Raw genomic sequence first — 18434 nt, 5'->3', positions numbered from 1 at the left:
TAATTGGAGTGAGCGTAAAATTCTTAAGTAGTCGCGTGGCATTGTTTGGGATGCAAATTACAAGATTAAGGTTCATCATAATGCTCTTACAAGCATTCACCATTAATTCAAGTTCCATTCATTTCACGAGTCATTGGTGGGCAAAGGAGATTGAAGTTCATTTATGATTCAAAGTCCGTTCAAACATCCATTGCTCACTATGTTATCAAAAATAAAGCAAAAAGCCATTCGTTCAAATGTGATTATAAGTTTGAGTCCATTACATCAACATTATCTCAAAATCAAGGGAAAGGTTATGCAAGGTGAATGAGGAGTTTGCTTTGGGTCGAAAATCTTCATTTAATCATAAGAACAGAAGCGTTATAATTTCAATCAAACCCCACTTTCAAGGATCGTTCAAAGGTGTAAGGATTCATATAAGAGTTTCATTCAAGGTCAATGTTCCATTACAAGATCATCTCATGTTACAAAAGATATTACATCAGGAAGATATATTGAATTTCATGGATCAACATCACAAATCATCCTAAGCCTAATTGTTCATACATATGCTTCCCGAACCGGCAACATCCTACAACATCCAAATACAACCGAATCCTACACAAAGGCCTTGCATCCTTCATCCTCCACACCGCACAAGCTTGCTGCAACCAAAACCGACCCTGCACATTAAAAAACCAAGGTCAGCCTTGCACTCAAAACCGAGAGAAAACCGGCGCAGCAATAGAAACCGAACCGCATCAGTAAACAACAAATAAACCTGACTGAACCGGTTCACAAAAGCCACGAAAGAGTTGCATAAGGTAATTTCGTTGAGAAAAGTTGGCATGTAACAAAAAAGAAGAAACTCAACAAAACTTACTTCATAACAGAAAATGGAGGGGAGAAAATCAGAAAAATGAACCGTAACTGAATTTCAGGGGAGGGATATAACAGAATGGAAACTCACCAAAGAAATCATAACAAACTTTCAGAACAAGCTTTTAATCAGAAATAATCCTCACCTTTCATAGATGACTGACTTTTTGATCTGAGGCTTCAACCCATAACCAACTCTCTTCCCTCCACTTCTATATATTCAAATCTCTCCACACTTTCAACTCTCTCAATCCCGATCATTCTTCATCATCTTCACTTCCTGATCATCTTCATCCCTCTTCATTCACTACCTCTGCAATCTTCAACCACTTTCTTCTACATCAATCAATCTTCACGATTCCTCAAACAAGCTTCAACGTCCTCAATCATGTTCATCATCACCACATCTTCTTCACTGCAAGTAACAACAATGATCTTCATCAACCGGAACCAAAACTCACACAACAGAAAAGGAGAAGAGAAATTGATCGGGAAAAAGCATAACAGAAAAGATAACTTGTAACAGAATTCGGATCTTTCTCTCTTCATCAACAGACTTCTTCATCGATTCTCCACACATCATCAATTTCCATCTACACTTCGCACTATCAACAACCAAAATGCGGCAGAAAATCAAAGGTTAGAAGAGGAGACGAGTTTGATTTGAAGAAAAGAGCAGAGACCATTACCGATCCAAGAGTCTTCGTTCTCTGACATTTCCGAGCTTGCCGTCGCATCCGCCGTCGAATATCTCCGGCAGCCATTACTTTGGTTGAATCGAAGAAGAGGGAAAGGCAAAACGGGAAGAGAGATCCAGAGAGAGAGGCAAGCGAGATGGAGAGGATATCGTGGCGTGATAGTTTCGCGGGGGCCGGATGGTATTCACGGCGCCGCTGAGTCCGTCGCGAAAGAGAGGGAGAGGACACCACCACCGCCGGTTGAAGTCTCGTGTGAGAAGAGGAACGAGTTGAGTTTCCACGTGAAGGTTCACACATTAACCTAATCCCTCTTTGCTACTTTAATTGTTGTTTAATCCTAATTATGCATATTAATTAAGTTAACATGTTGATTAGTTGCAATTAATTGAGGTTATTAGAATTAATTGAGACAAAAATCTGGATCAAAGAAAAAGCACTGGGCCTTGCGCTAATTTCTGTTCTCACCCCCACCTTGAGGCCCATGCACTTTGTAACATGAATCAGTACATCTCCATAGTTACTTTCTCACCCCCTGGCTGACAGATTTTATAAAATGTTAGAATTTGTTTCTTCTTTAACTTTTGACTCATAATTCAGTTTTTGATTAAATAAAAAATAAATAAAAATAGGTTTTAGATAGATATATGTGTATATATTTTTGGTATTTTTTGTAGATTTTTAGAAGTTAGTTTGTTATTTTCAATAAATCATTTACTTTGGTATGTTCATGTTTCTTTCGGTTTTGATAGATTTCGCAAAGTGATTTCGTTTAATACTTTAGGATCAGAATCTAATTGCCAATTTTTGTATAGTTTCAGTAGACTAACCCATGATGTTGTGTATAAAAAATGAGCTCCTAATTCTTTGTTTTGATTGGTATTTGGTTAGCGTTGTTTGACTCGATCAACATGCGTTTCTAATAGACAATTGTGACGTTTGTGCTCTCAAATTGAAATGCATTCATGCAATAATGTCGGTTCCTTTTTGTACATATGATTAGGGATGTTTAGAGGTCCTAAGACCTGGAATTGAAAATTTTAATGCATGTTTTCTTATTTTGCTTGATTTTCCTTTCTCACATGTGAATAACTTGTTTTTGGTTGACGATTGCACCGTAACTTGTACAAATGACCCGCAATTTTGTGTGGAACCTCTTGGCATGACTTTGTGGCTGTATAGGCATCTAGTATGGGCTATTTGCTACTGACTTGTACCATTTGATTGCATGTTTCTAACTTCATTCACAATTTGAAACCGTTTAGCTAGTATTAACCTAGTGTTGTCTAGTTTTGGTTAGAGTTTCGTATTGCTTCATGCTAATTGACTAATATAGATTAACATAGGATATTGGAACTAAACGAATGAGTTTGCTACTGACTTCAAGCTTAGACCATGTGTTCACTTGCTTTTTGCTTCGATTAATTGATGTTTGCCCGCTAATTGGTAAGTAACGACGCATGCGATACTTTGGTAACTTCTTGTGGATATTTTTGTGTGATACCGTGGTGCTTTTGTATTTGATTTGGGACATTCAATCCCTTGTTTTGCTACTGACTTGGGGCTTTCCTCTCTTGTTTCCATGCTTAGCCTCTCATTTCTTACTTTGATTTTGATTACATCTTGCTATTGCTTGCCATGTTCCCTTAGACTCTTCCTTCTTTGTTAAGAGGAATTGAGATAGGATAGTTATCCTTGACCTTAGGGCCATTTGTAGATTAGAATAACATAGATTAGAATGGTAGATCTAGTTCCCTTTTGCATTCTTTTTCTTTTCAACTCTTTTAAAATGCTTAATAAAAGGAAGATGCGAATCACATTAAGCAAGTGATGGAGAAATGAGTGGGATTCATTCCCTAATCTATTTCTCAATCACTTAGTGGCATAGAAACGAGTGGGATTCATTCCCTAATCTGTTTCTCGGTCACTACTTAATGGGAGAGAAACGAGTGGGATTCATTCCCTAATCTGTTTCTCAAACATTAATTAATGGGAGAGAAATGAGTGAGATTCATTCTCTAATCTGTTTCTCAAACATTACATAATGGGATGGAAGTGAGTGGGATTCATTCCCTAATCTGCTTCTCGATCATTATACATTTTATGTGATTCGAATCGCAGATTAATTTCCCTTAAAAAATACACAATCAAAAACACTTTAAAACACCTAACAATGGTTCAGACTAAAGCAAAGTAGAGAAAGTGGTGAGTGGCCCGGTATTGGGTACTGTTCATCACTCATCTACCCTAAAAGACACAAACCAATCTCTTTCTTCTTCTTAAGGGCATCGTTATCTCCGTCCCATTGCATCCTAGGCTGTCCCCTTGTGCAAGAACGCGAGCGTTGACTCCGCCCAATTAAAAAACACAAAAACAAACAGAAAATCTTTAGCCGAGCTACGGTAACTCTGATTCCTGAAAAGGATACGTAGGCAGCGGGGTAGGGCCCGTGCGAGTACAATTCTTTCTTTTCCCTACATTTTGCATTCATTTCGCATTTAGACATAGACATAGTACACACCCTTTAGATAGAAACAAACATAGGTGGATACCATCGAGTACGATGGGCGTGAGGGGTGCTAGCACCTTCCCCTTGCGTAACCGACTCCCGTACCTTGACTTCCTTTGTTAGGTTTCCTGGTATTCCTTTCCCTTATGGGATAAATATATTGGTGGCGACTCTGTTCATTTTTCGCGAGCGTGCGACAGCTGGCGACTCTGCTGGGGATGTTGCTAGACCTGTTGCTGGTCCATCCTTAGTGAGTCGATCCTAGCCTGCGTTTGTTTGTTTATTTACTGGGTGTTTATTTGTTTTTATGTCTATACCTTGTATATATGTTTGCATGTTTACTTTTCTGCTTGCATATCATGTTTATTTCTGTTTGCACATCATGCATATGGATTATATTCTGTGTTCCTTGGGGTCTTCTGTTCTGTTTTGCAGGTTGGGTGGGATGTTTTATGAGGTAAAAGGCCCAATACCCAGGCCAGAGTGACACATAGGATACCTAGGATAGAGTGGATAGTCATGACGCCAACAGAATGTCAGGTTCTGTTGATTGCGATCATGAGACCCACGACCAGTCGAGGCTCAAATGAGATACCGTTGTTGGCATGTATTTGCGACAATGATGGTGTTTCAGGAGAACTGATAACGCTGGAAGCCATTGACCTACCTTGACCTAGATTCACCTGTGAGTGGGGTGGGATATACATGACAGGTACCGTTGGTGACTATTCTGTTCTGTTGGTGACTATTGGTTGTCCTGGTATTCAAAAAGGTGTCGGACCTTTGATCCTGTGACATTTGACCTGTATCAGTTATTCAGAGGATTGTACAGTGGTTACTAAGATTATATGGACCGTGGATCCCATGCTTTTGCATTGCATAACATCATTGCTTTGTCCACTCCATTTATGAAATATCCTAAAGTCTATTTCCAAAAAAAAAGAGAAAAGAAAAGAAAAGAAAAGAAAAGATATGTAAAAGAAAAGGAAATAGAAAAGCAAAAAAGGAAAGAAAAGTTATTCTATACAAAATAAAGCCTTGAAAAAAAAAAAGAAAAAGAAAGATGAAAGTGTGAGAAAAGACTTTAGGATCTCTCATAAATGAAACATGCATTCATACTATCATGCATTTCATGGTTCTTTCAGAGACTTATGGGACCATTTCTATCCAGATTTCAAGATCAACAACAGATTTGACTTCTCACTGCCACAACTCCAAGATCAACTATGGAACAACTCCGTGAGGAAATGGATGAGATGAAGGAACAAATGGGTCATCTTATGTTGGAGATGCGAGACTTGGTCCGTAATCAGGATGCACTAAAAGAGGAGAATAGTCAGTTGAAGACTCAATTGAGCTTGGTCATGGAAGTTCTGAAAACAGTACTAAGAAAGGAAGGGGATGTTGTTCCTACTGCTGCAACAGAAGTTGTTGATCCCTTCTCTTCAGTAGGATCCCTTCCCACTCATGGAATACCTCGGGAAGTTCCTCCTCAACCCCATGTGCCATTACCTCCATGCCAATCTGTTCTTCAAGGAGGCCAAATGTGTGGGAAAAAGCCTAAGAAACCTCAGAGAATTCTCAATCCTATCCCGATGCCTTACGCTCAGTTACTTCCCCGTTTGCTGGAGCTTCAGTTGGTTGAGCTACGAGAATTGGCTACGCTTGAAAAGCTTCCCCCCACCTTTGATGCCAATGCTCGATGTGAGTTCCATTCTGGGGCACCTGGTCATGATATTGAGAATTGTAGGGCGCTGAAGCAGCAAATTCAAGATCTCATTGATTCAAAAGTGATTTTGTTCACCCCCGAGGGTATGTTTGTTCAAGGAAATGGGGTTCCAACTGCGGTAGAAGAAAAGGTTGATTCATACTTCTATGTCAGATCTACTTCAAATCAGAAGCATAATGCACCATCTTGGGTTCCAGGTTTCCCACCTCATCAGTCTCCATTTGTTTCACAGCCAGATCAAAAGAGGAAGACACCCGAACAGAATCATCAACAAGGTCATCCGAATGAATACCCACCTAGAAGTAATTTGGGGCGAAGAAATGCTCCTCTGGACCAGATTCCTATGACATACACTAAACTTCTGCCATATCTAGTGCAAAGCTCATTGGTGGTCCCCAAATCTCTGAAACCTCCACCACGCCCGTTTCCACCTGGGCATGACCCTAATGTGCAATGTAGGTACCACGCTGGATCAGCAGGGCACTCAACCGAGGACTGCAACGCTTTCAAAGCCAAGGTGCAACAATTGATCGACGAGAGACATATAACCCTTCAAGGAGGAAACATGTGGGTGAACGGAATGCCCGTGCCCAAGTGAATGTCCGTATTCCATGGAGTGTCACAAAAAGAAATAAGCCCAGAAGGAGTCAAGTCTCCTCAACTATGGCAATCATCATTTCCTTTCTGTGTTCTCATTTCAAGTATTTCCTGTTTTGTAGAAAGCTGCTTCCTTGTTTGAACTCGTTGGTATGATAATAATGAAAACACCACAAATTCTCGAGCAACTTTGTCAGAATCTTTTTCAAAAAGTAATCAAGAATGTTTTGTAGAAGCATCTCTCATTCTCAAGGTTCTTATGCTCAGTTGTATCCGTGGAGGTTGGTGTTTCAGTTGGTGTTTGAGCTCTCCTTGCAACAAGTAACTTCTCTAAGTTTGGTGATCACGCAAAGTTCCTCCATGTTCGACGGCAAATAATTCTTCAATGAATATGCTTGGGGCTCCCGCACGAGGGGTAAGCAAGACGCACTCTTATCTTGAGCATTGCATCATTCGCATTGCTCGAATCCCTAAAGCATTACAAATTCTTGGGTGACTTCGTCAGAATCTTCTTCCATGTGGTAATCAAGAGTATTCTACACAATGCTCCTCATTCTCAAGGTCTTCTTCACCACAAGTTCTCAGTTTGATGACCATGCAAGGTTCCTCCACTTTTGATAATGAATACTTCTACAACATCTATGCTTGGGGCTCCCGCATGAGGGATAAGCAAGACGTACTCTTATCTTGAGCATTGCATCACTCGCATTGCTCGAATCCCTAAAGTAAGGCAAAAGTTTACAATTCATGGATGACTTCGTTGGGGTTCTCTTTTGAAGTAATCTGAAGTGTTTGGAAAGAACTACAGAAAGTATTCAAGAGCAACAAGTCCAGACGGAGTCAAGTCTCCTCAACAACGACACCCATTTAGTTTCTTACTGCATTCTCATTGTAATTTTTCATTTGTTTGTTTAAGCATTGATAGCATGTAAAAACTTGTTAATTTCTGAATGAAAATAAAAATACATTGTTTATGTTCGTCTTGAAGTAAACCATTCGTTATCACTCATAAAATAATTTGCTTGCATACGATACCAACTTTACTAATCGCTTGCTTAGGCAAAAAGCCGAGGGAGAATGATGAAAGAAATAAATACAAAATCTCTAATCATGTGTTTTCGAATAAAACCCTACTGAGGATGTACAGGCATTGTTTCTAATCCCCAAACACCGGAGACATAAGGGAGATAGACCCTCGTCAACCCCTTTGAGCCTTGAAGTAGGAGTTCTTTTCTAAATCATTAAAACCCTTATTTTGACCTTGGGGCAGGGTAGTGTTCATTTGACTTGATCGAGTGTTCAAAACTCACCAGAAGGGCATGCATTTAAGGGTACAACAATGGTTATCCTTCAAAAGGTTGAGGAATGTCAAAACCGCAATGATTATCCTTATTCCATCAAGAGGTCAAAAGATGATAATACCGCTATGGTTATCCCTCATCAATCAAAGAATGAGGCAGTCACAATAGTTCAAACAAATCGAGAGCAACGCGAGATCACACGACTTGTTCAAAAAGTGAATAAAAAAAAAGAGAGCCCGCTAAGTCAAAAACTTGAAATAAGTGACTTAGGCAAAAGTTAGGGCATCCCGCTGGACTCCAAAATAAAATTCAAGAGAATTTGTCCAGGCAAAAGTTAGGGAAAGCAGAAGCGAAAAATAAGGATTACAAAATAAAAATCCTTATCAAAAGAACAAAGTCGTGTGATCAGACACCAAAAATGCAAGATGAAGTGACTGCCATGTCCAAAAAAACCTCATTGACTCCTCAACCATTCCAAATTCCTTGTGAGGAATGAACACTCATGTCGAGTTAATTGAACCTAGGAATGGAGAACATCACGAAGGGGGTGGGTACCAAATAATTTTGAGCCTAAAAATCCTTTGTTTTCTAAAAACCGTGAACCCGGCCAAGTTACAACCCTTAAAAGTCCTAATTGAAGTAGGGTTATTTTGAAAGCACACTCCTATGAGATAGCGTTTAACTGACTCCCAATGAAGCGAGACTCATACTCATGTTGGTATCGTATGTTTGCTTTATTTTTCATTCACAAGAGGTGGCCACCTCATTGCATAAAAAGTTTCTTAAAAAACTTCAAGACTAACATAGGCTTTGCATTAGAATCATCATTCTTAGAATTAACATTCTTTTGCATGCAAAATATGTGCTTGACATCAAGGAAATTTTCAAGGATGAGAATCAATGAGCAACTTGATCATGTCAAAATACAAGAGACTTGAGAACTCCGAGGAGTAAAAGCTAATCACTTCAAATGTTGACCATCAAGGGGCAGGTTCTCTAAAGAAATCCGTCGGGCATGAACAGTTGATGCGTTCTTTGATTACCTCAAGGGGAAGAGTTTGAAGACTCCGTTGAGCGTGGTAAAGTTGATTTCATGTTTGTTTGATTTCAAAACAAAGAAAGCTCGAGGATTCTAAGTAAGATGTACCTAATCAGGGGCAATTGAATCGAGGTTGGACCTCTCAAATTCAGTATATCTGGGACAATCATGTCGATAAATCTCTTCAAGCTTTGATCAATCTGGGGCAATCATGTCAAGGAATATCTCTCAAATTCAACCAATCTGGGGCAGTCACGTCGAGATTTGACAAATCTCTCCAAGGATCCACTGGGGCAATTTCCTTCATGGGTCATGAAACTTGGGGCACGATCTTCTGAGTTTTATTGTCCTCTCCCTAATAGGAGTTTATTTCTCCTAGAACCTTGGTCTCTCCCCAAGCATGGAGTTTATTTCTCCCGAGATTTTGTTCCATTCCTCAAGCATAGGAGTTTATTCCCAACATGGTGAATCGAGGGAATCTCCTCAAACTAAAAATCCTCCAACCAGTGGCACATGGTGAGAAGTCGGAAATCATTCTTCAAGTCAAAGAAAAGTGCATCTTACAAATCAAAGTCCAATATCCATTGGCACCTCCACATGGTCCTTAGCGCTAAGGGGATTCTCCCTGGTGTTTACCTCACCAAAGCCTTTATTTGGCACCTTGCCTATAGTATTCATTGCATTCATGTTGCATCTATAAAAAGGCGTAGCATTTCCATGAAAATGGAGCATTATGCTAAAGAAAAATTCAAACATGCATACAAAGCATGAGCCAGATAATACAAATCCACACCCAGTCAAGACAATAATACATCCCCACACAAAAAGTTGTCCTTACAAATTCTGATTGATATCTGCTACTACATTTCAAATCTCTTCCAACCACGGTGCCGAGGCGAGGTATCTTCAATCTCTGATGAGTGTCTGACACAATGTCTTCTTTTGTCTCCTGATGTTGAGTCGATGTTGAGTCATAGATCGTAAGAGATCTTATTCTTTCAGTCCTGAAGATCATGCTTAGGTCTTCTCCTGGTGTCGAGTCGATGTTGAGTCATAGATCGTAAGAGATCTTATTCTTTCAGTCCTGAAGATCATGCTTAGGTCTTCTCCTGGTGTCGAGTCGATGTTGAGTCATAGACCGTAAGAGATCTTATTCTTTCAGTCCTGAAGATCATGCTTAGGTCTTCTCCTGGTGTCGAGTCGATGTTGAGTCATAGATCGTAAGAGATCTTATTCTTTCAGTCCTGAAGATCATGCTTAGGTCTTCTCCTGGTGTCGAGTCGATGTTGAGTCATAGACCGTAAGAGATCTTATTCTTTCAGTCCTGAAGATCATGCTTAGGTCTTCTCCTGGTGTCGAGTCGATGTTGAGTCATAGATCGTAAGAGATCTTATTCTTTCAGTCCTGAAGATCATGCTTAGGTCTTCTCCTGGTGTCGAGTCGATGTTGAGTCATAGATCGTAAGAGATCTTATTCTTTCAGTCCTGAAGATCATGCTTAGGTCTTCTCCTGGTGTCGAGTCGATGTTGAGTCATAGATCGTAAGAGATCTTATTCTTTCAGTCCTGAAGATCATGCTTAGGTCTTCTCCTGGTGTCGAGTCGATGTTGAGTCATAGATCGTAAGAGATCTTATTCTTTCAGTCCTGAAGATCATGCTTAGGTCTTCTCCTGGTGTCGAGTCGATGTTGAGTCATAGATCGTAAGAGATCTTATTCTTTCGGTCCTGAAGATCATGCTTAGGTCTTCTCCTGGTGTCGAGTCGAGGTTGAGTCATAGATCGTAAGAGATCTTATTCTTTCAGTCCTGAAGATCATGCTTAGGTCTTCTCCCAGTGTCGAGTCGATGTTGAGTCATAGATCGTAATAGATCTTATTCTTTCAGTCCTGAAGATCATGCTTAGGTCTTCTCCCGATGTTGAGTCGATGTTGAGTCATAGATCGTAAGAGATCTTATTCTGTTTTTGTCCTGAAGGTCGCGCGAGATCTTTTCTTTCCTCTTTTGTTGTCGAGTCGATGTTGAGTCGTGGATCGCACGAGATCTATTTCCTTTCAGTCATTGTTTCATGAAACATTTCCTTTGGGAACCTTGTATTGGCACCTTAGGCTACGTTACAAGCTATCACCATTCAACCATTACTCACCATAAACTTTTCCACCAGAAAAAAAATAAAAATTCTCTTTCCCCAGCAGATATCAAAGCAAAAACAAAACAAGAATAACACTTACACCATCTTCTCTTTAGGACAAATTTCTGGCACTTTGATATTTAATCTTCTTCTACCTCGAATGTTCGAAAGGCTGACGCCAATCTCACCTTCAGGTTTAAGACGATTAAATAGGGGCAGCTGTCATACCCCAAATTTGTCCTACCCCTAATTTATTTCTATTTGGCTTACGCTTTGCATTCATCTGCATCTCTCCATTAGGTCTAACACATCATGCATTCATTAATCAATAACAAGGCACCAGGATCAACGATTTTTGAAGTTTAGGGTGTTATAATGAGATTGAGGCGTGCCTAACAAATAAAATATGGTTTTTTTTGTTCTCCAAGCAGTGAGAAGTGGGATAGGGTTTATCCCCCTATGGTTTACCAACAGGGGTTTTCATCTGTTGTGTTTGAGCTTATCATGGTTTTCAACTGAATATCATGGGATTAAAGTTGATCGCACAACTACGTTGACCATCCCCCTTTCTATTTCTCAATCTTGGTTTTCGTAGGAGGGTTCCCTTAAGAATTTGTGTATGATAAGATTGTTTAAAGCACAAGGCATCCTTCTTTCTAATACGTGTTGCTCAACGCACAAGTATTGTTTGGGTTGATTATTTGAACTGAGATGTGCCCGTTGAAGTTGCAAGTTGGCCGGAGTTTTATTCATTAATATTTTAGGAGGATTTGTGTCCAAAAATAATTGGAGTGAGCGTAAAATTCTTAAGTAGTCGCGTGGCATTGTTTGGGATGCAAATTACAAGATTAAGGTTCATCATAATGCTCTTACAAGCATTCACCATTAATTCAAGTTCCATTCATTTCACGAGTCATTGGTGGGCAAAGGAGATTGAAGTTCATTTATGATTCAAAGTCCGTTCAAACATCCATTGCTCACTATGTTATCAAAAATAAAGCAAAAAGCCATTCGTTCAAATGTGATTATAAGTTTGAGTCCATTACATCAACATTATCTCAAAATCAAGGGAAAGGTTATGCAAGGTGAATGAGGAGTTTGCTTTGGGTCGAAAATCTTCATTTAATCATAAGAACAGAAGCGTTATAATTTCAATCAAACCCCACTTTCAAGGATCGTTCAAAGGTGTAAGGATTCATATAAGAGTTTCATTCAAGGTCAATGTTCCATTACAAGATCATCTCATGTTACAAAAGATATTACATCAGGAAGATATATTGAATTTCATGGATCAACATCACAAATCATCCTAAGCCTAATTGTTCATACATATGCTTCCCGAACCGGCAACATCCTACAACATCCAAATACAACCGAATCCTACACAAAGGCCTTGCATCCTTCATCCTCCACACCGCACAAGCTTGCTGCAACCAAAACCGACCCTGCACATTAAAAAACCAAGGTCAGCCTTGCACTCAAAACCGAGAGAAAACCGGCGCAACAATAGAAACCGAACCGCATCAGTAAACAACAAATAAACCTGACTGAACCGGTTCACAAAAGCCACGAAAGAGTTGCATAAGGTAATTTCGTTGAGAAAAGTTGGCATGTAACAAAAAAGAAGAAACTCAACAAAACTTACTTCATAACAGAAAATGGAGGGGAGAAAATCAGAAAAATGAACCGTAACTGAATTTCAGGGGAGGGATATAACAGAATGGAAACTCACCAAAGAAATCATAACAAACTTTCAGAACAAGCTTTTAATCAGAAATAATCCTCACCTTTCATAGATGACTGACATTTTGATCTGAGGCTTCAACCCATAACCAACTCTCTTCCCTCCACTTCTATATATTCAAATCTCTCCACACTTTCAACTCTCTCAATCCCGATCATTCTTCATCATCTTCACTTCCTGATCATCTTCATCCCTCTTCATTCACTACCTCTGCAATCTTCAACCACTTTCTTCTACATCAATCAATCTTCACGATTCCTCAAACAAGCTTCAACGTCCTCAATCATGTTCATCATCACCACATCTTCTTCACTGCAAGTAACAACAATGATCTTCATCAACCGGAACCAAAACTCACACAACAGAAAAGGAGAAGAGAAATTGATCGGGAAAAAGCATAACAGAAAAGATAACTTGTAACAGAATTCGGATCTTTCTCTCTTCATCAACAGACTTCTTCATCGATTCTCCACACATCATCAATTTCCATCTACACTTCGCACTATCAACAACCAAAACGCGGCAGAAAATCAAAGGTTAGAAGAGGAGACGAGTTTGATTTGAAGAAAAGAGCAGAGACCATTACCGATCCAAGAGTCTTCGTTCTCTGACATTTCCGAGCTTGCCGTCGCATCCGCCGTCGAATATCTCCGGCAGCCATTACTTTGGTTGAATCGAAGAAGAGGGAAAGGCAAAACAGGAAGAGAGATCGAGAGAGAGAGGCAAGCGAGATGGAGAGGATATCGTGGCGTGATAGTTTCGCGGGGGCCGGATGGTATTCACGGCGCCGCTGAGTCCGTCGCGAAAGAGAGGGAGAGGACACCACCACCGCCGGTTGCAGTCTCGTGTGAGAAGAGGAACGAGTTGAGTTTCCACGTGAAGGTTCACACATTAACCTAATCCCTCTTTGCTACTTTAATTGTTGTTTAATCCTAATTATGCATATTAATTAAGTTAACATGTTGATTAGTTGCAATTAATTGAGGTTATTAGAATTAATTGAGACAAAAATCTGGATCAAAGAAAAAGCACTGGGCCTTGCGCTAATTTCTGTTCTCACCCCCACCTTGAGGCCCATGCACTTTGTAACATGAATCAGTACATCTCCATAGTTACTTTCTCACCCCCTGGCTGACAGATTTTATAAAATGTTAGAATTTGTTTCTTCTTTAACTTTTGACTCATAATTCAGTTTTTGATTAAATAAAAAATAAATAAAAATAGGTTTTAGATAGATATATGTGTATATATTTTTGGTATTTTTTGTAGATTTTTAGAAGTTAGTTTGTTATTTTCAATAAATCATTTACTTTGGTATGTTCATGTTTCTTTCGGTTTTGATAGATTTCGCAAAGTGATTTCGTTTAATCCTTTAGGATCAGAATCTAATTGCCAATTTTTGTATAGTTTCAGTAGACTAACCCATGATGTTGTGTATAAAAAATGAGCTCCTAATTCTTTGTTTTGATTGGTATTTGGTTAGCGTTGTTTGACTCGATCAACATGCGTTTCTAATAGACAATTGTGACGTTTGTGCTCTCAAATTGAAATGCATTCATGCAATAATGTCGGTTCCTTTTTGTACATATGATTAGGGATGTTTAGAGGTCCTAAGACCTGGAATTGAAAATTTTAATGCATGTTTTCTTATTTTGCTTGATTTTCCTTTCTCACATGTGAATAACTTGTTTTTGGTTGACGATTGCACCGTAACTTGTACAAATGACCCGCAATTTTGTGTGGAACCTCTTGGCATGACTTTGTGGCTGTATAGGCATCTAGTATGGGCTATTTGCTACTGACTTGTACCATTTGATTGCATGTTTCTAACTTCATTCACAATTTGAAACCGTTTAGCTAGTATTAACCTAGTGTTGTCTAGTTTTGGTTAGAGTTTCGTATTGCTTCATGCTAATTGACTAATATAGATTAACATAGGATATTGGAACTAAACGAATGAGTTTGCTACTGACTTCAAGCTTAGACCATGTGTTCACTTGCTTTTTGCTTCGATTAATTGATGTTTGCCCGCTAATTGGTAAGTAACGACGCATGCGATACTTTGGTAACTTCTTGTGGATATTTTTGTGTGATACCGTGGTGCTTTTGTATTTGATTTGGGACATTCAATCCCTTGTTTTGCTACTGACTTGGGGCTTTCCTCTCTTGTTTCCATGCTTAGCCTCTCATTTCTTACTTTGATTTTGATTACATCTTGCTATTGCTTGCCATGTTCCCTTAGACTCTTCCTTCTTTGTTAAGAGGAATTGAGATAGGATAGTTATCCTTGACCTTAGGGCCATTTGTAGATTAGAATAACATAGATTAGAATGGTAGATCTAGTTCCCTTTTGCATTCTTTTTCTTTTCAACTCTTTTAAAATGCTTAATAAAAGGAAGATGCAAATCACATTAAGCAAGTGATGGAGAAATGAGTGGGATTCATTCCCTAATCTATTTCTCAATCACTTAGTGGCATAGAAACGAGTGGGATTCATTCCCTAATCTGTTTCTCGGTCACTACTTAATGGGAGAGAAACGAGTGGGATTCATTCCCTAATCTGTTTCTCAAACATTAATTAATGGGAGAGAAATGAGTGAGATTCATTCTCTAATCTGTTTCTCAAACATTACATAATGGGATGGAAGTGAGTGGGATTCATTCCCTAATCTGCTTCTCGATCATTATACATTTTATGTGATTCGAATCGCAGATTAATTTCCCTTAAAAAATACACAATCAAAAACACTTTAAAACACCTAACAATGGTTCAGACTAAAGCAAAGTAGAGAAAGTGGTGAGTGGCCCGGTATTGGGTACTGTTCATCACTCATCTACCCTAAAAGACACAAACCAATCTCTTTCTTCTTCTTAAGGGCATCGTTATCTCCGTTCCATTGCATCCTAGGCTGTCCCCTTGTGCAAGAACGCGAGCGTTGACTCCGCCCAATTAAAAAACACAAAAACAAACAGAAAATCTTTAGCCGAGCTACGGTAACTCTGATTCCTGAAAAGGATACGTAGGCAGCGGGGTAGGGCCCGTGCGAGTACAATTCTTTCTTTTCCCTACATTTTGCATTCATTTCGCATTTAGACATAGACATAGTACACACCATTTAGATAGAAACAAACATAGGTGGATACCATCGAGTACGATGGGCGTGAGGGGTGCTAGCACCTTCCCCTTGCGTAACCGACTCCCGTACCTTGATTCTCTGGTCGCAAGACCCTGTTCCTTCCTTTGTTAGGTTTCCTGGTATTCCTTTCCCTTATGGGATAAATATATTGGTGGCGACTCTGTTCATTTTTCGCGAGCGTGCGACAATTAGAAAATATGACTACAGTTTCTATGGAGAGCTAATTTCTAAAGGCGGATCTATTGATTTCGGATTCCACCATACTTTAAGGTTATTATAATTTTTTTTTTAAATTTTTGATGCCTTTCAATAGGGGTGTAAGCGGATAGAAAAAAACCAATTAAACCGATAGTCCAAACCAAACCAACCCGGAAAAAAATCCGACTATTTTGGTTCGGTTCAAAAACCGAACCGAACCAATAAAAACCGACGTGGTTTGGTTTGGTTGTCGGTTTTAATTTTTAAAAACCGTCAAACCGGTGAACCGAACCGATGCTTATATTTATTTATTTAATATTTTATTTACCTCACTATTAAGCCCGTATTTTAAATTGGCCTAATCCTTATCTATAATTATTTAAAGAGCCAACAACCAAACCCTAAGTCACACATGCTCTCATCAAACTATTTCTCTCCGCCGGTCTCCGCCGTCGTTCAATTTTGTTCTGACCTTCTTCTTCGTACTTCATTGTTTTTTGGTTAGTTTTCATATAATGATATTGTTTATTACTTCACAAATTATTCATTATAATATATAATCAGTTCACACTGTTTGATTCTTCATGTTTATTCCTTTAGTTTCATGTTGCTTGAAAATAAATATTTAATCAACTTGTTTCATTTGACAAAAAAACACATTGAAATAAACTAATGTCCTAATGTATTTTATTCAGCAAAACTTTTGTGATCCATAGTATATTTATAATTTATAATTTTAATTTACTTGTTAACAATGGCATACTATATGTATTTCCTTCAAGACAACAACCATGTTAATAAAAATATCATTTTTAATTATATTTCACTTTCTCACTATGAGAGTGGTTCATGTTAATAGGAATTCGTTGCGGTAGTTTTGTGCTTCTGATATTAAAAAATTATACTAACTTAACTCTGCAGCTTGATATTGTAAAAAATATATAATGTTTAACTCTGCAGCTTGATATTGTAAAAAATATATAATGTTTAACGATAAATTATCACTATGAAAGGCTTTCAATACTATTATGTGTTTATTGCATGTTTAATTCAAATTTCATAGAATATGTTGATTTAATTCGATTGATTAACATTCCTTAACCATAACCGCGTTTAACATAGATTTTTCGTTATTCATGTAATCTTTAGTCATTTGCTTACTTCATAAAACAGGAGAGCAAACCACACTGTATTAATTGCGCCTATTCAATTGATAGTGTAATCGAATAGGGATTAAATCAGCTTAGGGGTTGGAGTTATAACAACCAATGGTAAGAACCTAAATCAGTATCTTATTCGTAATCAAATTCTATTAATCATAATCGAAACCTTAAACCTCCATTTGTTCCTTTCAGTTGTTTAAAGTAATTCAGGAGTCTTTGCGATACAACTTAAGTGTCGCTTCCATATATGACCTTTAAAAACTCACTTTTGACTCAGGTGCGACAGCAGATCACCATGGCAAAGAAGAAATAAACTCTAACATCTAATCATGGTAGTTTATCGTCTGCTCCGGGGGAATGAAAGTCCTTGTGCCTTCAAAACTCTTTTATGACTCAACAGCTGTTCGATTGTACAAGTTCTACCCTTGAGGCAATTTCACAAATGCTTTGCAGCAAGTGGAACATTTTTATCTCCCTCTAGTTGTCTCGAGGGAGCACATATGGGCGAATCAAATACTCAAGGATGAAGAGATTATTTCTCTGCGGAAGTAATTCTACCGACCCCTTCTCTCTTTTATTTTTATTTTTATAGTTCATGTAGAGTACCCTGTAATGAAAGCATATAAGTGCAAAGCTCTAGATCTTGTGCAAACTTATGAGGTAATCACTCGAAGTTAATTAGACGTCACTGGGTGATTCCCGTCCAAGGATCAATTTCCATTCTCCCGCTAAATGAAAAACTGGTTAGGGATAGACGTGTGGCTGACACCTCGCGACATATAAATTATTTTAGCACGACATATAAAACATCTATGATAACACCCCTGACTTTAGGTGGAATTTGATTATTATAGTCGGACATATAAAGCGTCTCTAGAAGCATGGCAGTGATTTGATTACAATAGTTAGACGAATAAAACGTCTTTGACAACACCCCTGATTTTCTTTGTGCTTGCTTTGTGATGCCGGGAATTGATTATTTTAGTCATACGTACAAAGAGTCTCCTACAGCACCCCTGGTTTTCTTTGTGACGGGCCTCGATCACGTCGGCCATACTCCGAGTTTATATTTACTATGCAAAACTACAAAGAAACGAATATTTTAGAAAATGACATATTTCATTTATAGTCGCAAAATATCCTTGTACATCAGGATTGTGGTGATACAATCACAACATTTAATATAATTGGGACAACAAAAACATAACCATGAGGGCTAGCCATCACTTATTCTTCTTGCTATCGTTGGCTGGCTTAGCCAATTCTAGGAGGATGAATGTCCATTTTGCCGAGTTTTTCAATGAGGTACTACATTGATTTCCATGGCCGCGCCTTCTC

This window comes from Vicia villosa, linkage group LG2 (genome assembly GCF_029867415.1).
Source record: "Vicia villosa cultivar HV-30 ecotype Madison, WI linkage group LG2, Vvil1.0, whole genome shotgun sequence".
Lineage (NCBI taxonomy): Eukaryota > Viridiplantae > Streptophyta > Magnoliopsida > Fabales > Fabaceae > Vicia > Vicia villosa.
The sequence above is the reverse complement of the archived record's forward strand: the minus strand, read 5'-3'. Positions refer to the sequence as shown.